The sequence below is a fragment of the Solanum pennellii genome, chromosome 5 (genome assembly GCF_001406875.1).
Source record: "Solanum pennellii chromosome 5, SPENNV200".
Lineage (NCBI taxonomy): Eukaryota > Viridiplantae > Streptophyta > Magnoliopsida > Solanales > Solanaceae > Solanum > Solanum pennellii.
Genome location: NC_028641.1, coordinates 49,816,294 through 49,840,522, shown reverse-complemented (window position 1 = coordinate 49,840,522; position 24,229 = coordinate 49,816,294). Strand labels below are relative to the sequence as shown.

General features: G+C 35.4%; 1 long non-coding RNA gene across 1 annotated transcript; it reads right to left on the bottom strand.

The window, feature by feature from the left end:
- Positions 1–3,589: 3,589 nt before the first annotated feature.
- On the bottom strand, positions 3,590–5,832 carry LOC114077297. Its single transcript, XR_003578452.1, has 2 exons — positions 5,573–5,832; positions 3,590–3,839 (listed from the first exon to the last, which is right to left on the bottom strand). It is a non-coding gene; the product is annotated as an uncharacterized LOC114077297 (long non-coding RNA).
- Between the last annotated feature and the right edge of the window lie 18,397 nt (positions 5,833–24,229).

Sequence of the window (24,229 nt, the reverse complement as noted above, 5' to 3'; positions counted from 1 at the left end):
TCGGGTCGCGACATTCACTCATAGAACTGCATTAAGTGTCTTTGACAACGTTATTCAATAAAAATAGCGCCGCTATCGGGGAGTGGTGTTGGTTAAGTTTTTTTGGTTTAGTTGAGTTTTATTCTTTTTAGTTATAGTTGAACTTACTTACTTTTAGATTTGGTTTTCTTGTGTGTTTATTGAATAGGAAGTATGAGTGTGAGCAGAAGCAATGGTAGCCAAGTAGGCCACCAAGATGATATCGGCAACCTCACTGATGTAAATGAACCTTATGTTAATAACCCTCATATTATGGGTGTAATTGGTGCCATTGGCTTGCATCCAGCCTAAGGGTACGCGGTGTTCCATATCACAAGTACTATATTGCAGCTTTTGCAATTGAAGGGGTTGTTTGGTGGATTGGCTCATGAGGATCCCCATGAGCATATTAAAAATATCAAGGATGTTTGCAGACCGTTCTCCTTCAAGAAAATATCTTAAGAGTCGGTATGGTTGAGGTTTTTCCAGTTCTCTTTGATGGGAGAAGCATAAATGTGGCTAGATAAATTGCCACGTGAATCAATAGCTTCGTGGGAGGAGCTGGTCACCACATTTCAAGTGGGATTTTCCCCTTATTCAAAGATGATGACTCTTTGGGACAGAATCCAGAGCTTCAAACGTCTGGAGGACGAACCTATTCATGAAACTTGGATAGGATTCAAAAAGTTGGTGCTCCAATGCCCAAATCATGGCTTGCTTGACAACGTGTTGTTGAAGTATTTTTATTGAAGTCTTGATTTGTTACAAAAAACTGTTGCTAATTAAATTTCTCTGGGAGGTTTGATGCACCAACTTTATGTGATAGCAACTCAGCTCTTGGATGGCATGATCACAATCATTCGGTCTTGGTACACCCGTAAGATCAGGTCTCCCTTTTCAAATTTAAATTGACCAAGGAGCATATGAAGAAAGACCAAGAGACGAACCAAAACATGGCCAAGATCATGACACAACTTGAAATTTTGTCCGAAAATGTCATGGAAGCTAGTGCTCAAAGTGTCAATATCGTAGGTTTCGGGTGTGTTAATTTTGATGAGCCCATGTTTGATGCTTAGTACAACAAAGTGGTGAATTTCCCAGCCAACCAAGGTGGCGGTTATCGTTCAAACTACCAAAGGTATGGTGGTAACCAAGGTTGGAACATGTATAAAGGTTGTAAGTATCGTGATAATTAATGGAGGGATCGAAATCCCAATTGCAGTGCTGGAGAGAAGGATAGGTATGTGCCTCCCCATGAGCTTCAATTGCCAAAGGAGTCACAAGGTGGGCGGTCAGAGGATATGGTTTCTCATATCCTCAACAAGGTTGAGGGGTCGGACAATATTTTAAAAGAAACAAAAGAAGACGTGTCGAATCTTAGCTGGATGTTTATCTCTCATTCCATCTCTATCAAGAAGTTGGAGACCCAAATGGATCATATCTCATCTGATATGCACCCGAGACAGCAAGGGGGCGCCTAGTAATACTATGGTTAACCCCAAGAATGAGGTTTGAGGGTGGACTTGCATCTTGTTGCGACGGTAACTAAGGTGCTTCTTAGGAGGAAACCAAAGGTTTTATCGTTTTAGTTTTGTTTTAGAAATAATGGTGCGTTAATTGTGCAGGTCAGTGTGAAATATGTTTTAGAAGTGCAAGTTTACGACCCAGAAGTCCAATCGGCACATCCCCAAATAGGTCGGTGTGCCTAACTTAAACCGTCGTTTCACTCAAGTCATTTTTAAAGTGGAGTCTCTACAACTCAACGAGCCCAAGAGCTGATTGGTGAATCACCGACTAGGTAGGCTATCACAATTTGTCCTTTGTTTGGATCCCTAAAATAACTAGAGGTCCTGTAAAACTTGGTGAGGTAAGTGCCCACTCAGCGTGTCGCCGAGTAAATCGGTGAGAAAGACTTATGTCACCAAATGAGAAAGAACTGGATAATTTTTAAAGGCATTCAAAGGTTTAAAATTTCAAACTCTTTCACTTTCCCTCACTTTTATACTTCCCAAACTCACACACGGGTGAAATATTTCTCATACTTTGTACATTTTAGAGCATTTTCGCATTGGATTTGTGTTCAGAGTTGGATTACTTTTCTGCCTAGCTTTACAAAGTATTCATTCAACATCAAAGGTTGGTTTTACAAACCCCAAATCTTTATCTAGTTAATTTGACGCATTTGTAAGTGATTTTTATCTTAGTGATTTGTGATAGGCTTCTCTGTCGTAATTATACTTGTGTATTCTTGTTTTAATTTGAATATCTTGTTGGTAATATGTTATTAAATTTCTGAGTATTTTGTGCCATGAAATTGCTTAAACTTATGGGGTTGTGCTTTCATGTTTTTGGGTCTAGTCGGGTAAAGTCTAAGTAGCCCACTTTTATGCCAAATGACATATTTTTCCCAATGATAGAGGTTGATGTCATTTTTAAGGACAAAAGTCATCAAATGGAGAAAATTTGTCTCACCAGGAGAAGTCTGAGTATCCCGGGGGCATAGGTGTAATAGGTCTTAGCTTAATTATAAGAGTGCATCTTTTGATTTTTTTTTTGGGGGCTGCATGGTTGAATTTGATAATTTGGGTTGGAAGTAGGTACATTGGGTTGTTTGGCGAGCTGGGTTGAGCTCGCCGAACCACTTGGTGATATGCCAAATTTCCCTTTATCGCCTTTAATGTTGTGATTAATCTGAAGTTTGGTTTTTTAAATTTCGGCGAGAAGCTTGAGTTTGCTGAGGGCACTCGACTCACAGAAAGTTCTTCTTGATCACCATTTGTCTGCGCCCCTAATCCCTTAGTTTACTGTAGGTTTTGCTAGGCTAAACCTAGGTAACCTAATGTTGTTGGCAATTTGATAGAAGGCCCTCCCCATCACTCACATTCCTTTATTATGGGATTTTTGGGCCATTCCTTTTGGCTAGACCGATCTAGATCACCAAAGTGATTTGTCGACTCATTTACTAGATCGACGAGTCTGTCTGGAACTACTTTTTTGTGTTTCTTCTTAAATTTTTCCTAACTTATGACGATATTTTGCAGACATGGCTAGAACAAAGGTTGTTGGTAAGGACATGCCACCCTGCAAGAGGGTTAAACGAATATAAATAAATGAGTATGCAATTACATCTAGGGGCAAGGCCACAAAACTTCCCACAACTGGTGAGAAAGAAAAGGCAAAGAGAAGGCACATGTGTCACCGGAGCACAGCTCTGACAACGATGGTATTTACGCAACTCGCTTCACCACTTTTGAGAGTGAGGGTGAGAACCATGAGCATCAAGATGCATCTTCTAAGCCTAAGAGGATGAGCTAATAGCAGCACATGGGGCAAATCTGCAATCCAAAAGGATGAATGATCCATTTAGGATCAGGGCTCCTCATGCCACCATTACTTCTCCTCCCGCTCTAGCACAAGTTGTGGTCCTAGAACCACCATGTCACGACTCGAGAGCACCCCCAAGTCGAGACTCAGCGTAGTTGACCTCTCAGAGGTTTTATACAAGTCTCTTAGATTTCATTTATCACATAGGTATGAAAAGTAGTGCATAAGTAAAACTTTTCACATAAAGTCAATAAGGAAACTCTTTTATTAAACATAAGTAAACTATGTATCACAATCACAAGATATTCTTATACTCATCTAACTCTCATAGGGTTATAGCCCTTACATTGTACTAGTCTTGATACAAAGTCATTAATGAAACAAAACTAAAAAGAACATCCATGTCCTTAAACATTTGATGACATACCAAGAGTCTTGAGAGAACAATCCACTTCCCAAGATTCTACTCTAAGATCCTCACTTTCTTCCACCTATACCTGTATAAATAGAGAAGAATATGAAGTTAGTACAATTAAGCACTAAGTATGGCAATCATTAAAATAATGTTTTAAAGAGGACATTTTAGTTGAAAACTATGCATTATGTCAATTTAGTAAAATCCTCATGAATCATGCTATAAAATACATAGAAACCAATCATCTCACATACTAAACCGTTCTTCATATTGAGATAAATTCATTACATATAGACCATCATCTTTTCCTTTACATCTTCACCTCAAGTAACCCTAAAGCATCACTTGGTACAATGAGTGGATAGTTTCTCATTCCACCATCCACCCTTAAGCAATAATCGAAGGCCACCTAAGATGGACTCACATGCTAACTCCTTGAAATCAACCACATTCATCTATAAGACATAGACATAAAATAATCATAATCATTAAGTAACCCATTAACCACTTTAAGCCCTACATCAAAACTTATCCTAAGGTCCACGTAGGTAAGACATGAAGAGACCGCTTATACAGCCTCTTCAATATACACCTAGGTGTTCTTTAAGACAAAAGGATAAGGATACTACTTTTCCATCATAACTTAACAAGTCAACATAACCTTCATTAACAGTTACACATAAGACCAATATGCTTCATTATTATTAAAACATAAAGTCAAATTACTTCATTAACAACATATAGAAAAACCATTCATTCATTAACATTATAAGGACACACCAAGAATCCCTCCAAATGCCTATTTGTGCAATGCATAGATGGCGTCCCATTCCACCACCTACCCTAAGTAGTACACTCTTAGGGAGACCTAGTTCGTTACATTCATTTTTAAGGGCTAGATTTAATAAAAAAGACCATGGGATATTAACATGAATCCCGGCATTTTCCCATTCCAAATGAGGGGTCTCCACTTGCTTAAGGTACGGTCATTCTATTAGCCTTTACGTGGAACACCACTAGCTATTCCTATGCGGAATCATAATTAAGGGATAAGGAGATTACTTCTAAGTACTACATCTCAACTCACAAAGAGTACCCATCTCTAGAGGTTACTTTGAATACTATATCTCTACTCACGAAAAGTAACAACACCTTTTCAAATCCTCTCGGTGCTCAACATTATTCCCCACGGAGTTCTGTACTTTCTTTAAATTCATTAGTTATAGGTTAAAGGATTTCTAATATGTACTACTTCTCAACTCACGAAGAATACTCATCCTAACCTATATTTCATTCATTGGAAATCTCTTAGGAATATAGAGGTTGTTACTAGACACTACATCTCTACTCACGAAGAGTGTCCACCCTGAAATTACTCATTCATTCATTAGAGTTCTATTTATAAAACCTTTCAATAGACTCACATCAGTACATTCTCATTAATGTGATAAAACCTTTCACATAACCACCATCCTCCATTCATTCATGACATTGTCGTATAAACATGATCATACTACATTCATCATAATCCACACACAAACATACTTCACATTCACATTGTACTTCAATAATCATGCTATCTTTAAGAATCAAATGCATATCTTCACAATAATTCTCTATACATGTACATCATAGCATCAATTTACTTCACATTCATGCCTTAAAGTAGACAAGCACAACACACACACACACACACAGATATATATATATATATATATATATACACACACACATTATCTAAACACCGCCACCATAACTAGACCATATCACACAAAAAAAATTCAATAAAAAATAGAACAATTTAGGTAAACTTACCCTTTATCTAAGCCATGATCTCCCTTTCTCAATTCTCCAAAAATTCACCATAATTAGGCACAGATAGCAACAGATAACGAAAATTCATCATAGTATAAGCACAATTCTGAGAAAAATCCAATCATATGCATTAAATCCACTTCATAAGCCAATTTAGGAGATTTGAAAAAATCATGGGTTCTTCAAGGAATTCCATTAAAATCATCTTAAAAACCTGGTTTTGAATCATTAATATATCAATATCATAACTTAGAAAATGTTTTAACAATGAACCCATGCATAGAATCAAAAATTGGGGGAATTGATCATCAATTCACTTTTGGAAACCATTGAATTGGTCTTGAATGAGAGGTTATTCAAGAATGAAGGATTACCATACCTTAATACTAGAAAGACCACGAAATTAGGGTTGAAACTTGAAGCATTGACCTTCAATCTTGGAGCTTGAAACTTCTTCAATGGAGGATTTGAATAGAGAGAATTTTTTTAGAGAGGTGAGAGCGATTGGGTTTTTTGTTTGAGGTGTGAATGGGTGTAAAGTGACTCAAATTCAATATATAGTGAACCCCCAAAATACCCAAAACACCCCTACATTAATTGGACTTTTTTTAAATAAGTTAAACTTGACTTATCTTTTTGGAATTATTGTCGGGGAACAAGTCCGCGTCGCGGAGGTGTTCCCACAAGTTTCTAGAAATATATTTTTGGACAGAGAGGTCCGCGAAGCGGACCAACTTCTTGGTCCTTGGTGGAGCAAGTTTGCGACACGAATGGCTTCCTATATCTACTGCCCACACGCTGCCTTGGCAACTTCTTTGCCAAGGCTTAGGTCCTCCTTAAGGACCCTTAAGTTGGTCCTTGGGGGAGTCGTCCCTGGAGTTTTTGACAATAAACATGTCCCTATAGATGTTAGGTTCATCCCCACTGGCTTTAGGTTCCAAAAAACACATAAAAACATGCACAACGTACTAGGACACATCAACACACAAAAAACTAGTTTCAAACGTCTTCGTCGTCCCTTGACATTTGACTTCAAAACTCTTTAAAAATAACTACTAAATCTAATATTCATTACTTTATTAAGTTATTAACTCATAAAACTCATGTGAAGCTCTAATTTATCCTAGTTTATTTTGAGGATCGTTACACACCAGTATATGTTCCTCTTCCCAAGCCTATGAACATACTAAAGACTGAACGACTGAGGACCATTATCAAGGAGAAGCGACTTTCCGCTAATGGATTTATTGACAGGTACCTATATATAATGAGTTTCCTAAAGTTTCACGACTTCAAACTCTTCACCAAGCCCCGTGTCCCTTACATTCCTAATTGGGTTCTAGAATTCTACTATGCTTATAGAGACTTGGTAACATAGATAAAGAAGCAGACATATGCACTCAAGATGGTTGACTACGTAGTTATCCAGGGAATGAAGGTCAAGTGTTGTAGTGAGGCTATTAATGTCGTCATGGGATACTCTGATACTATTGATGATGAGTGCCAACATTTGATTAGGACAAAGACATTGGACAATATGAAGAAGTGGCTGGCCCTTCTAGTATTGAACGGTATTCCTAAGTTGTTGGAGATTAGAACACTGATTGAAAAGAAGGATCTCAGCATAACTGCAAGGTTCTGGTTTGGCTTAATCAGCAACACTATTATGTCATCCCAGAATGAGTCTATTCTCCGCCGGCAGCCTATTTGGATTGCATTATTTATGAGACAAGGATAAATATGGGGATAGCTATGATATTGTCCAAGCAGCGCCAGACTTCCCTTCCCTTTATAGTATGATCACCAAACTTTATAGATGGACTCGGGTTTCTAGAGATACAAAGAAGGATGTGCAATTGATTCCCACATTTTCTACTGATATTTGGAGTGTCACGACCCGGATTCTTGAATCCAAATTAAGATCGGCGTTGCTGACCTCTCAGAGGTCGTAGACAAGCTTGTTCTTGCATTCATCACATTCATATGGTTAATTTTAGCAGAAAATTTAAAACTTTTTATAAGTATGAAGTTTACAAAGACTTCATATAGTTAATACATAATTGCATCATATACTAAGCTCAACGTAAATGAAACAACCATTTATCATAAGAATCAATTCAAAATAGAATATGAATATATCATAAATACGTTTGCCAAAAATGGCCTTCTTACAAAAAGCTTCGAAATAAACTGTGAAGGAAATGCTAGGGACAATATCCACTAGCTATGTCTATATCTAACGCTAGAATAAGATGTAGCATCCTCAAAATTAAGAGGACCTACCAAATGGTCTGAAGAAATGCTGAAGTCCAAACCGCTGCAAGTGTCGTCAATCTGTCCTCTGACCTGCACCTATAAAAATAGTAAATTGTATAGGGTTAGTACACCACTTGCACTAAGTATGGGAATATACACGCATACACATAAATCGATGCATGATCAATGAAATCTCTTCCAAAGCAACATGACATTTCTAGAAAGTCTACTCATTAGACTTTCCTAACTCGTTAGTTGTGAATTGTGGTATGAATATGATTTATTTTTAATGCATTGAAGCACACAATTCATTTTCTATATGATCACAAGACATTAGTATCATAAACATAATTTTAGAACCACTCGGTTGAGGATTTGAAAATTTGATTGCCCAAACCCGAGAGCTCCTCTTTGGGGACTTAGTTTATTTTTTAGTCTCTTTCTTATTCTTCTTGTGTAGTTCAATAATTCCTTTGGTCCTATGTTTTACTTATAAGTGCAATGATTCATTTTAGTTCCATACACACAATGAATCGATGTAAGTAATCCAAGGACTGAGGAATGATTTCCTTACCTTATAGTGAGTCATTCTTTACACTATGTATTCATTAACATTTCATAAGACATTCTCTATTGGCAATGCCATCTATTTAATTACTTTAATCTTAGGGAAGTTATGAGGTAATTAGTTAACATTATGTTTCTACTTCCCTTTATTGGCATCATATAAGAAGTCATAATAGGCCAATCTTAATTGGCTTTGCCCATTATTTGCTGAAACTTCATGAGTGTGATATTGACAATTGAAATTCTTAAGCTCTTCTTCATTTCTCATACTTTCCATCACCATCAATCGTTCTCACTTTCATCATGACATCATTAGGAATAATAGCATGCGAGCTTAACATGAAACTCAGTGTCTTCCCATCATCGAAAAGAGGTGATTCACCTGTTAAAATGAATCTAGATCATGTGAGATACTCATGAAATCCAGTGTCTACCCACACCAAGAGGTGGTGATTCCCGGCTAAGGCAAATCCATGTCAAGTGTTCACTACACACCGAAAAGAGTGGCTCACGGCTATAGCGAACCAAAGAAATGTCGTGAGCATTAACCGACACAGATATGTGAGTTAAACATGACTTACAATGTCTTCCCCATACCGAAAAGAGGTGGAATAACCGCCCAAAGTAAAATCGAACATACCTAGCTCTCTTAGGTGGAAACCACTGGCTAGTTCCTATGTTGGCTAGACATAGTTTGAAGAATAGGGACTGAATGAGACTGCTTATCCAACTCGGTGGTATCCTTGTCTCATGAGGCTTACACGTGCAAGCACATACTCATAACTAGTCTGTCGGTGCTGTGCTCACTTTGATTTTCTTCTTTATCTTTTAGAGTTGACTCAAGCATTATGGAAGTTTACTTCTAGATTGAGATTTACTTACTCTTTTGATGACTTGTCACCTTACTTTACATTTATGAAATTTTAATTTTCCTTACATATCATCCTTACTTTACATTGATGAAATGTGAATTGTCCTTACATATAATCCTTACTTTACATTGATGAAATGCTAATTTTCCTTACATATCATCCTTAAGTGTTAATGAGACTAGTCTCACAAATTCTAACACCTTCATTTGTGAGTATTCTTTAAACATAGTAGCTAAGGTGTAACTAAGATTTGTCTCACTTCCTTTAACACCCCATTCTGGTCACTTACTTAATTTAGACCGCTTAATTATGTTATAACTCATGTTACTTCCTTACTTTAGTGCAGTAGCTTCATTTCATCATTTATGGACGATGAACACTTCTTTCAATGAGTTACATATGTTTGTAGTTCATTCTTTTAGAGCATGTTCGGAGTTATTCCAATGAATGGCATGCCCTTAGTTAAGGATTCATTGAATTAATTTAGAATTGCTTATAATATATTTGATACTCTTACTACACAAAATTGTCATATTGTTAGTATTGTCATAAACATTTGAGTATAGATTACACAACAATCTTTGTTGGCATAGGACAATTTTACATTCTTTCATGTTTGGCTGGATATGTATTTTATTCATTAGCCAATATTATTAGTCATTTAAAATATAAATTTATATCCATTTACATTTATTTAATTACTTGGGTTATCATTTCAATCTTTTTGCTATATAAGATAGGTATAAGATAAATATTTGCATAAGCAATTGGCTATAGACTTCATAATCTTGTTTATTAGCATGAGACAAGGTTTCATTCAATCGTAATCAATTTTGGGATACATTTTTCAATTCATGAACACAACATCATTAAAATGTCAAATTAACAGTAGGTAAGCACAACAAACCGTAATCATCTTCATACTAAACATTTTCGGACACATCTTAACATAGTATCATTCTCTTAACCAATCTTGGTTCATGACTTTAGACTAATGTTTTTAAGACATAGCGGAGAGCATCATATAAATATTTGATTAATTTGACACCTTTATAATGTCATAATAATAGTACTACAACATTCGGACAAACACATCAACACTTAAACAATTATAGGTGTAACTAACACATCGTCGATTCATGATTCACATTTTAAGCACTTAACTTTATACGATCACAAATTCATAGGTTAATAGACATTCATAATTAAAGAACATTACACATAATATCAGCCAGCACCACATGCCAACAACATGATCTCTAACCTATTCAACATGGAATCGAAAAGTATACTCGGGACAAGGGAGTTCGACGAGAACACGGGAACAACCCTAGTTTTCAAGATCCTTGAATCATTGGAAAGAAGGTTCTCTTGGAGAAAGAAGTCCAGGATATAAACCGATACCATATGTAGAATTTAATCTACGAAGATCACCTAGCACGAAACCTTGAAGAAAACCTTGAATTCGCCTAAGAAATCTTTAGCGTTCTACGTTTTCTTGAGGTTTGTCGCCTACTTTCTTATCATCGTGATTATCAACGTTTTGATCATTTTTTTAGGCTTAGGAACTGATATTAAATTAGAAAACTTAGGTTTAATAGTTTAATTTAATAAACTAATTAATCAATTACCAAAACGCCCCTCCTAAATTGACTAAACATTGGAGAATATTGACTTGGCCGAAAATCTGGAAATTGGGGTTGACTATGGTTTCGGTCTATATTTTAACTTTATATTATTTAATTAAATCCTTAATTTAAATAATTTAGGTACCTAGGGTAGGAATTAAATTACCCTAAGTCTTCCGAACCAAAAGCAACCCTTTAGGACCATCCTTGGTTAAGTACTAGGATGCTTCTTGAATTATACTAGGTTAGTGTAAGGATTTCGTTTAGACCATTCAAACTAATTAATTAAATTCATAATTTAATTAATTTGGTGACCTAAGGTAATTACTTAAGTACCCTTAAGTCATTAGGATCATAACCATTCCTTTGAACCATCCTAGGTTAACTGAAATCTGAGAATTGCTTTGTGATTTCGGGTTTTCCCTTTTAAATTAATTAATTAAGTTGCTAAATTAATTAATTAAGTAGTCTAGGATAATTACTAAATGATCCCCAGGTTGTTAGGACCTTAACTAACTCTTTGGACCATCCTAGGTTAGGTACTAGATTGTCTCTTCAACTAGTACGTGGTCAGTGTCAACCCGGTTTAGTCCTTGGTTGTCGGGTTCACTAATTAGTTTATTTCGTTTGGTCCTAGGTTATTTATTTATTTAGGACAGTAGGTTCGAGTCTATAATTGGTTAGGAAGTTAGGCCCCACATGGAGTGCTCCCTTTTGTACGTTTTTCCCCCTAACTACCCTAACCGAATTTGGTTAGGGTGGTCCCTCCTTTGGCCGCTTCTTCACATGTATTGCACATGTGCTTGCACATGGGTTGGTTGTACTTTCATAACTAACTATTATTTATGGTTTATTTGGAAATGTTTACTTATTGTCCCAAGGATCCTCACTATGTCCTTGGGCACTACTTAATCTACATGATCATTTTAATTGATCATCTGCCATGATATCTAGGCTTGACACTTGGATGCCTCAAAACTTTTTGTGAGTTGGATGAAATATTTTTTTTTTATCTTAGGGTCTTCAATGAAGGTACATTTCCAAAACAAGCTTATTAATACTTAGAAAAATTGGCTAACACCCTTTAAGCCAATATTTTCTAATATGCCCAATATTTTGCTTATTTGGATATTATATAGAAATTGGCTAATACCCCTTAGCCAATTTTCTATACTAAACCCAATATTTATCAATATTGGGCATTGAAATGCACATGTATCCCCAATATGCATTCTTAAAGACCTACCGGGCTCTTCATTAGACATGTGATTTTCTGGAATGTTACATTATCCCCCCTTAGGAACATTCATTCCCTAATGACACTACACATCATTTTAAAATAAAGAGGGTCATTTTCGAAAACACTTTAACATGCTTGAAAGTTCACTCTTTATGAATATCTGATTCACACTTACTTTGGATGATACATATCACTTAAAGCTTATCTAAAGTTTCATATTTGAGATTGAGGAACTTCCTTCTCAATCACACTTAACTTAATGTACATCACAACTCATGCACCACAAAAATCATGTCTACGCTACACAAAAACATCAATATGAATTCAAGCATGAACTCATTTTAACTCATATAGTGCAAGTATAGAACACATGATTATGTACTTACAACACTAAAATCCACTAATGCACTAAAATCTTAGAGTTTCTTAAACAAAAAAAATAGACTTAGGAAGAGTATATCTAACCTCAAGAACTGAACAAGTGAGGGTAATGGGATCTCATATCAGCCTCGGCCTCCCATGATGCTCCGTCAACAAGGTGGTTCCTCCATATCACCTTTACGGAAGCACCTTTCTTGTTCCTCAACCATTTCACTTGGCGATTTAAAATTTCCACGGGGACCTCTTCGTAAGAAAGGTCCTTATCGACTCCTAACCCCTTAGATAATATCTTGTTGGCCTTAAGATTTGTTGGCTTATTGGATTTTATCCACCCCCTTCCCATTCAATCTCTAACTCATTTGGAAATTGGAACCTTACTACCCTGTTTCAATAGTCTATGGTATCATAACACTTATGGAGCCAATCCATACTCAAAGTGATATAAAATTCAAGAATGGTTATTTCTATTAGGTCGTCATAGGTGACTCTACCAAGAGTAGTTATTGGACAATCTCTCTGTACTCTTTCAGCTCGAATGGTGACTCCTCTTTCAAAGACTAGAACTTGAGTCTGGTGCCTTAGACCACTCGGCCATCCTGACCTATATATTGTATCATACCTGAGCCACATCCTTGAGCTGGTATGAAGCCAAATCAACCTTCTCCTCTTCATTAACACCAACAGCAAGCATTAGAAGCTACTATGCATTCACCTCCATGCAAATGGCCACACTTACCGCACACTCCAGCAGCTGGGGCTTGAGGAGGAGCTTGAATTCCCCCAAAAACTGCTTCTCCAACTATCCTGCCTGTGTTTCTTCTTGTGTTCACGCACACACAAAAAGGAAGTGAGATTCTAGAATGACACAAAATATCAAAGTTCTAGACAACACGATAAAGAGTAGAAGAAGGGAGATTTCCTAAAATCATAAAGTCTCTAAGTCATGGTTGTGGCGTGCTTCACAACCATAAGTTAGAAACTACGTAACGTGGTTGTTTTTAGCTTTAGTTCCCAGGTAATTTAACCTCATGCTCTGATACCAAGTTTGTCATGACCCGAATTCTTGCATTCGAATCGACACCGGCATCGTACACCTCTCAGAGGTCGCAGACAAGCCTCTTCTTGTATTCATCACATTCATATGGTTAATTTTAGCGGAAAATTTGAAAATTTTTATAAGTATGAAGTTCCAATAGACTTCATATAGTTAATACAAAATTGCAATATATATTAAGCTCAACGTAAATTAAACAACCATCTATCATATGAATCAATTTGAAACAGAATATGAATATATCAAAATATGTTTGCCAAAAACAGCCTTATTATAAAAAAGGTTCGAAATAAACTGTGAAGGAAACGCTAGGAACAATATCCACTAGCTATGTCTATATCTAATGCTAGACTAAGCTGTAGCATCCTCAAAATCAAGAGGACCTACCAAATGGTCTGGATAAATGCTGAAGTCCAAACCGCTGCATGTGTCATTTATCAGCCCTCTCACCTGCACCTATAAAAATAGTAAATTGCATAGGGTTAGTAAACCACTTGTACTAAGTATGGATGTATGCACACATACACATAAATCGATGCATGATCAATGAAAGCTCTTCCAAAGCAACATGTCATTTCTGGAAAGTCTAGTCATTAGACTTTCCTAATTCGTTCGTTGTGAATTGTGGTATGAATATGATGTATTTTAATGCATTCAAAGCACACAAATCATTTTCTATATGATCACAAGACTTTAGTATCATCAACATAATTTTAGAACCACTCTGGTGAGGATTTGAAAATTTGATTGCCCAAACCCGAGAGCTCCTCTTTGGGGACTTAGTTTATTTTTCAGTCTCTTTCTTCTTATTGTTGTGTAGTTCAATAATTCCTTTGGTCCTATGTTTACTTACAAGTGCAATGATTCATTTTAATGAAAACCCACAATGAATCGATGTAAGTAATCCAAGGACTAAGGAATGATTTCCCTACCTTATAGTGAGTCATTCTTTACACTATGCATTAAATAACATTTTATAAGACATTCTCTTTTGGCTATGCCATCTATTTCATTACTTTCATCATAGGGAAGTTATGAGGTATATAGTTAACATTATGTTTCTACTTCCCTTTATTGGCATCATATAAGAAGTCATTATAGGCCAATCTTAATTGGCTTTGCCCATTATTTGCTGAAACTTCATGAGTGTGATATTGGAAGTTGACATTCTTAAGCTCTTCTTCATTGCTCACTTTGAACATACGTTCCATCATCATCAATCGTTCTCACTTTCACAGTGACATCATTAGGAATAAGATCATGCAAGCTTAACATGAAGTTCAGTGTCTTCCCCACACCAAAAGAGGTGATTCACCGGTTAAAATGAATCTAGATCATGTGAGCTACTCATGAAATCCAATGTATTTCCCACACCAAAAAAGGGTAATTCCCGGCTAAGGCAAATCCATCTCATGTGTTCACTCCACACCGAAAGGAGTGGCTCACGGCTATAGTGAACCAAGAACATGCCGTGAGCATTAACCTACATATATCATGTGAACTAAATATGAATTCATGTGTCTTCCCAACATCGAAAAGAGGTGGAATCACCGGCCAAAGTGAAACCGAACATACCTAGCTCCCTTAGGTGGAAACCACTGCCTAGGTCCTATGTTGACTAGACATAGTTCGAAGACTAGGGACTTAATGAGACTACTTATCCACCTTGGTGGTAGCCTCGCCTCATGAGACTTACACGTGCAAGACATGCTCATAACTAGTCTACGGTGTTGTGCTCTCTTTGATTATCTTCTTTATCTTTTAGAGTTGACTCAAGCATTACGGAAGTTTACTTCTACATTGAGATTTAGTTACCGTTTTGATGACTTGTCATCCTTACTTTACATTGATGAAATTTGAATTGTCCTTACATATAATCCTTACTTTACATTGATGAAATGTGAATTGTCCTTACATATCATCCTTACTTTACATTGATGAAATGTGGATCGTCCTTGCATATCATCCTTAGGTTTTAATGAGACTAGTCTCACGCATTCTAACACCTTCATTCGTGAGTATTCTTTTAACATAGTAACTTAGGTGTAAGTAAGACTCGTCTCACTTCCTTTAACACACCATTCTGGTCACTTACTTAATTTAGACCCCTTTAATTATGTTATAACTCACGTTTCTTCCTTACTTTAGCGCAGTAGCTTCATTTCATCATTTATGGACGATGAGCGCTTCTTTCAATGAGTTACATATGTTCATAGTTCATTCTTTTAGACCATGTTCGGAGTTGTCCCAATGAATGACATGCCCTTGGTTATGGATTCATTGAATTACTTTAGAATTTCTTATAATATATTTGATACTCTTACTACACAAGATTCACATATTGTTAGTATTGGCATAAACATTTGAGTATAGATTACACAACCATCTTTGTTGGCATATGACAATTTTACATTCTTTCATGCTTGGCTGGATATGTATTTTATTCATTAGCCAATATTATTAGTCATTTAAAATATAAATTTATAGCCATTTACATTTATTGAATTACTTGGGTTATCATTTCAATCTTTTGGCTATATAAGATAGGTATAAGATAAATATTGGCATAAGCAATTGGCTATAGACTTCATAATCTTCTTTATTAGCATGAGACAAGGTTTCATTCAATCGTACTCAGTTTGGGATACATTTTTAATTTCACGAACACAACATAATCAACATGTCACATTAACAGTAGGTAAGCACAACAAACCGTAATCATCTTCATACTAAACATTTTCGGACACATCTTAACATAGCATCATTCTCTTAACCAATCTTGGTTCATGACTTTAGAGTAACGTTTTTAAGACATATTGGACAGAATCATATAAATATTTGATTAATTTAACACCTTCATAATGTCATAATAACAGTAATACAACATTCGGACAAACACATCAACACTTAAACAATTACAGGTGTAACTAACACATAGTCGATTCATGATTCACATTTTAAGCACTTAACTTTATACAATCACAAATTCATAGGTTAATAGACATTCATAATTCAAGAACATTACACATAAGATCAGCCAGCACCACATACCAACAACATGATCTCTTACCTATTCAACATGGAATCAAAAAGGATACTAGGGACAAGGGAGTTCGACGAGAACACGGGAACAACCCTAGTTTTCAAGGTATATGAATCGTTAGAAAGAAGGTTCTCTTGGAGAAAGAAGTCAAGGAGATAAACCCATACCATATGTATAATTTAATCTACGAAGATCACCTTGCACGAAACCTTGAAGAAAACCTTGAATTCGCCTAAGAAATCTTTAGCGTTCTACGTTTTCTTGCGGTTTGTCGCCTACTTTCTCAGCATCGTGAGTCTCAACGTTTTGATCGTTTTTTTAGGTTTAGGAACTGAAATTAAATTATAAAACATAGGTTTAATAATTTAATTTAATAAACTAATTAATCAATTACCATAACGCCCCTCCTAAATTGATTAAACATTGGAGAATGTTGACTTGACCGAAAATCTGGAAATTGGGGTTTACTATGGTTTCGGTCTATATTTTAACTTTATATAATTTAATTAAATCCTTAATCTAAATAATTTAGGTACCTAGGGTAAGTACTAAATTACCCCTAAGTCTTTCGAACCAAAAGCAACCCTTTAGGACCATCCTAGGTTAAGTACTAGGATGCTTCTTGAATTATACTAGGTTAGTGTAAGGATTTCGTTTAGAACATTTAAACTAATTAATTTAATTGATTTGGTTATCTAAGGTACTTACTTAAGTACCCTTAAGTCTTTAGGAACATAACCAATGCTTTGAACCATCCTAGGTTAGGTACTAGTTGTCTTTTTCTTGTTTTAACCGAAATCTGGGAATTGCTTTGTGTTTTCGGGTTTTCCCCTTTAAATTAATTAATTAAGTTGATAAATTAATTAATTAAGTAGTCTAGGATGATTACTAAATGATCCCCAGGTTGTTAGGACCTTAACTAACTCTTTGGACCATCCTAGGTTAGGTACTAGATTGTCTCTTCCACTAGTACTAGGTTAGTGTCAACCCGATTTAGTCTTAGGTTGTCAGGTGCAATAATTAGTTTATTTTGTTTGGTCCTAGGTTAGTTAGCTAGTTAGGAAATTAGGTTAGAGTCTATAATTGGTTATGAAGTTAGTCCCCACATGGAGTGGTCCCTTGTGAACGTTTTCCCCCCTAACTACCCTAACCGAATTCGGTTAGGGTGGTCCGTTCCTTTGGCCGCTTCTTCATATGTCTTCCACATGTTCTTGCACATGGGTTGGTTGTACTTTCCTAACTAACTATTATTTATGGTTCATTTGGAAATGTTTACTTATTGTCCCAAGGATCCTCACATGATCATTTTAATTGATCATATGGCATGGTATCTAGGCTTGACACTTGGATGCCTCATAACTTTTTGTGAGTTCGATGAAATATATTTTTTTAGCTTAGGGTTTTCATTGCAAGTACATTTCCTAAACAATCTTATTAATACTTAGAAAAATTGGCTCACACCCTTTAAGCCAATATTTTCTAATATGCCCAATATTTTGCTTATTTGGATATTATATAGAAATTGGTTAATATCCCTTAGCCAATTTTCTATACTATGCCCAATATTTCTCAATATTGGGCAATGGAATGCGTATGTATCGCCAATATGCATTCTTAAAGACCTAACGGGCTCTTCATTAGACATGTGATTTTCTAGAATGCTACATGGAGAATCATGTGGAGTATTTAAAATATCAGGCAAAGAAGAAGAAGGTATCCCCGGCGGACTCTTCCCCGATTGTGGACACAAAACACATTACCTGTAAATGCACCTCTGCCTACTCCGACCCCTGGGCCTTCAGGTACTTCCAGTAATGCTCCTTCTGACATCCTTAGTTCCTCTGTTGCTACATTGCCTCCTAAAGTTGTTGTTGTTGTCGTTTACTAGCCCCTACTCACTCAAGCTACATTACGCTGAATAGGGAAGTTAACCCATTGTGTCGATCATCGTGGTGCAAGACTTGAGGCCTCCATTCTAGGCATGATTCAGGCAGCCTTGCTGATGTTGTGACATCTTTGAGTGCTACCATTGATGTCATAGATTCTAGGATAATAGTGTTTGAGCGTGACAAAAGGGCCACCAAGAAGGTTACAACTTTAAAGGTCACTATGCTGCGCTAAAGAGTGATGTGTACCCACTGAAGTGCATTGACATGTCCATGATTTTTGGGACGGTGGATATCCTTGATGTTCCTGTTGAGCCAGATATATCTCCGGCTACCACCGGATATGAACACCGGATATGATGTTCAAGTTGAAAAGACAATTGATCCTGAGTGTGTGGGGGAGCCATACGAGTATATGCTTTAGGTTGCTGAGGAGGTTTGGTATGAGGTCCTTACAAAGACTGAGAATGCCATGATAGATACGGTTGTGCAGACCTGTTTGGTATCTATGCCTTCAACTGATCCTAGTGTAGTTGGTATTACTATTGAGGTGACTCCAAGTGCTGAGACCTAGGTTTAAAGTGATACTCCAACTGTTGATTCCCCGACAGATTGAGCAAATGTTTAGACACTATCACATTTTTATAGAATATTGGATATTTATTGCTTGAATTTGATGACAAATCACTTTTCTTGTGGTGGGGTGATGCCCACCTTTTATGATGATTGTTTGTATATATTTGGGTTTTTGAGCTATAGGTTGTGTTCAACACTATTTTTGTGGATGTGTGATATTGTGTCTTCTTGATATAATTGTAATGATTACACTATTTTTGTGGATGTGTGATATTGTGTCTTCTTGCTATAATTTTAATGATTTTAAGCCCTTCAAAAAAAATTGTGTCACCTCTTTATTGTGTTTGAATGTGTTTGTTCTCTAAAAATTTGAGTATCGGTGTTATCAATACCCATGACTTGAATAGTACTCATAATCAAACAAAAATGAATGTGCGGTTATGAGATAGCAAATGAAGTTAAAAGGCAATATGTGAACTTTTTGCATCTCGTATTGACTAGACAATTATCAAATTGAGTATCTTATGATGAACATTGTACACTAGCAAGAGTGTGGAATCCTGTTTAACATGGGTGTCAATGCCTTTGTGTGTGATGAGCCTACCGAGCACCATGTATGATGACACCTAGAATTTACCCTGTTAGTCTGGCTAACTAAGTGTTGCAATTTCTTAAAATGATCTTAGTCAAATTTGAACAGTGTGAAACAATTTGACTTTATACATGTTTTGTGGCCAACCTTGTGAGTGGGTGATCCTTGTTTGAACACCCTTTGAGCCTTATCCTTTTCTTCAAAGAAATTTGATGTAAAGTTTGACCTTTCTTTACCCATTACCCTTAATCCCCATAATTTTGTGGTTTGTGTTAAAAGCCGACTTAGGCCAAATGCCTAATTTGGGGTGTGGCAAAAAGAGAAGGTAAATCAAGAAGTGCAAAGAATTCCCCTTTGACCCATGGTTTTGAGAAAGATGGAACTCCTCCATACAAACAAAATAGAGAAAAAAAAAGAACGAAAAATGTTTTAAATAAAGTTCTGAAAATGCCACAAAACGGGGTGTCCCGTATTCTATAGACAGTGAATAATGAGGTGACTTATTTAGCATGAATTAGAATAATGAGGAAAAGGGAAGAAAGTGTTAGTCATACCATATTTCATGAGGCTAGCGTCCATGAACCTAAATTACCATACATTTAGACGCGGCCCCATTACAAGACTTAAAAAGACCTTTTTGATCTTGATTGAGCTAAAACAAATGTTGATTGGAAAATAAGGGCCTATGGGTGGAGTCATAGCATGAGTGTTTATTGTGATTCTGAAGCTATAAATTGTCGAACCATTGTGTGAATATGGAATCATCCTTTGTGTGAGGGCATTTGAGCACCTTTGTTAAACTTGAACTTATATTTGAAGCAAGTATAGTGAACATGAGAAACTTTGAGAATAGTGACTCATAACTTGAATTTTTGAGTGCACAATTGATACTTGCATGAGTAAGTTGGGTTTTTTTGTGTGCATTCATGATTGAGTCTTGTGTAACACTGCTTGAGACATCCTTTTTAAACTTTTGAACTTGAATTTTACTTGAGGACAAACAAAAATTTAAGTTGGGGGTGTTGATGAGTCCATAATTTGGATCATTTAGAGATTTGTTTGGATCAATTTAGTGTACACAAATGTTTATTTTATGCCAATAACTGATGCAAAATCCTTGATTTCCACATATTTGTAGTGAGGAACAAATCATGGATACTAACAAGTAAAAAGGAACAACACACCTGAAAGAACGAAGAAAAGAAGGCATGTTGATTGGGAAATCAATTGGGCGAGTCACCGAGTGGATTTTACCTCGCCCTAAAGTTCTACTGTGCCAAAACATGAAGGATAAAATAAAGTTGGCGAGAGTAAGGACCATTCATTATGTTGTCGAACGATTCCATGATACATTTATTGGATCGCCCAAAGACATAAAATTGAGGATACTGAAGTCCAAAGCAAAAAGGCGATGGAACTGACCAAAGGGCTAATCGGTGAACCCTAGTTACTGCGCTCAATGGTCCTTCACAGCATAATTTGGAGAATATAGATACATTTTCAAACATTTTTTATCTATGGATATATCTATCTATCTAGTTAGAGTTTTATAGAGTTTTGGAGAGAGAACTCTGAGTATTGAGACAATATTTACCTTAGCTTGGAGGAATTGAAGTTTTCCATGTTTTAAAAAATTGGAAGTGGGTCTTTAAGATTCTTCATGATGTACCTTTGTAAGAATGAAATTGATATCCAGTTGGTGGAAACATAATAAGATACCAATTTCCATGTTTTTATGAAGTCTGGCTAAAATATCAATTCTTGGGGTGTGATCATATGGCTATGAGTTAATTTAGCTTGTGGGTATTATTATGTGTTAGTGTAAATGTTGTTTAAAAGTGTTTTCAATGAATAATTGTGGTTTAATTTAAAAGGTTGTAGTTGCAAATGCAACTCTACCTTCATGTTTTTGGCTTACTCGAGAGATGTTTTATAAACCAAGATTTCTGAATCGATGCTCTCTGGATATTGGATTGTCATGAGTTCAACTCGAGAGAGTGAATCCTAATACTTTTTTCCACACATTAAGCTCGAGAGAGTGAATGGGCTAAAGTGTAGGTTGTTCTTAATTTCTGCTTGTTGGCGTTCGAGAGAAAACAATTTCATTCTTGTTAAATTGTTCGACAAAGAGTTTATCCCTACTAAAGTCTAGCTTATTCACTAATTTAGAGCTATTTACTAATAGTTGCAACCACCCATACGCCTACATTAGCCTAAAATCCAATTACATCCCAAGGACCCGTCTCATTACTTTTTAATTAGTGTTATTTTTTGTTGTTGTAGTTAATATTTACAACCAAAACCCCCTTTGTTATTTGACATTCATGTCACCCCCTCATTTCAACTATGCTTTTATTCGCAATTGTCTATACCTATGATTGACTTGACATATTCACATTTTTCTATTGAATCTTAAGCAAGTACCACTCCCTGTGGTATTTGACCCCAACTCATTTAGTTGGGTTATATGTTGACTACCGATCGTTGAAACTTATAACTTGATTAAGTGTCTTTGATAGCTATTCTATCAATAATACATTGTACAAGAAACAATTTGTATGTCATACTTTTAATTAAACACATATAACTTGAACTGTAATCTTTTGATACATCAACAAGTAACAACAATATATGCAAAAAATATTGTAACTGGGAAACAACTGAAGAATTCAAACAAGATATACAATAAATTTTTCTTTATCATTAATGTATCAGATTAAAAGAGACATAATAAAAAATTGGGGTACATGAAATTTAAACATGATATATGGGTACAAATGCATACCATGGGTAGCGTTGATCGCAAAATGGGAGGAACACTTTTCTACCCCTTTTCTTTAGGGGTTTTTGCATCCTTTGCTTTAGAAGATACATGTACTTCCTTTTTCGATCTTCTCTTCTTAGAACTTTTATTTAACATTATTGCAGGGTCATGCTACCTTTTAGATCTCAATTCTGCGCAGTTAGGATCTTGTTAATCAAGTATTCGATAATTGTTAGGTGTTAGAACCATAACGGAATAGCAGGCGGTTGAATAGAGATAGGAATCGTTTGAAATTCAAAGTGATTTGAATTTGATAACTGATTTGGTGATGGGGAGAGATTGAGGGAGAGATTAGAAATAGTAAATGTGGGTTTTTGTTCATAAAGAATAATGTATTCGGAAAAATTGATGTGGGGGAAAAGAAGGGACTTTTGTATTTTTTATGAAAGAGTAGGGAAATAATGAGAATATGTAAACTTATGTTCTGTACTTTAGTATTTTTTTCCTAACTAAATTCATATCTATTAAAATTAAAATAATTAACCTAATTATATTAATTAATTATATCTATTTGTATTAACATGTAAATGAATGTAATATAATTTTAATCATTTTATGAATTATATTTAATAAAATTTTAAAATATTATGATAACATGTTTGTTACGTTTCATATATAGTGATTTTCTTAGAACTAGAAAAAAGTCATACAAGTAAATTATAGAAATTTCAAAAACCAAATGCTCAATTGAAATTGCAATTGAGTATTGCTCTTAAAATTGTAATTTTTTATTGGGCGATTTAGTATTATTGCTCACCTTCATCATTCCATCTCATTGTAAATACTCAATATTTGAGGACTTCTGGAGTCAATAATACTAGTTATTTTTGAAATGAAATGACATTGCTTCAGGTCGCATGACACAATGATATAGTCTATGTAGGAAAACTGGTCATTCGAGGAATCCTGGTCTCCATCAACCTCAATAGTTTTCTACTATTGTTGTACGCAAATAAACAGTTAAACTTATTTTACGAAAAATATTCTATAGTTTATTTTTTATATTTTGTTAATGGAAAAGGTCATTATTTTATGTATCAAAAAGACTTCACAATACGTATAATTAAAATTGAGGGAGATATTGATTCATGTGAGAAGTTAATAAAATGAATTGTAGTTCGTCTATTTGTGAAAAAACTATCTTTAAAGTTTCTTTAATACTACTTTGGATGGATTTTAAGTTAATGAGGATGTCGATGTTAAAAGATGGTAGTTATATGGCTGAACTGTCTATTTTGGTGTGTGTTTTTAGAGAGTGATCCTTTTGTTGTTTAGGGTTCAAAAAGTATCCATTTTGATGTTGGACCCCGTGGTTGGTACCTTGCTTATATTATCTTGCCTTGTTTTCCTCTATTAATCTAAAAAAAAAATTGTAGATTCTAACTTAGTTATTGATTTTGTTAAAAAGTAAAGTTCTTATAATAATTTAAAAACAATGACCTCATAATTATGTATAGAGAAAAACGTCTTTTCTGGTGATTATTTGTCATTGATGTTCTTATCATAATTACATGTATTTAATATTTGCAAAACAAATTCATCCTTATTTTGGACAGATGAGAAGAATAAAAAATATGAATAAGAAAAGAAGGAAACAAAATCTTATTAGCCTTTATAGAAGAAGAAAATGAGAAACAAGGTCGATAAAAAACAAGAAAGAGGTTGAGAAAATCAACCGAATTAAGAAGAATTGAAAAATTTTATGGGAAAACTAGAATGTCAAACTTAGTGATTATTT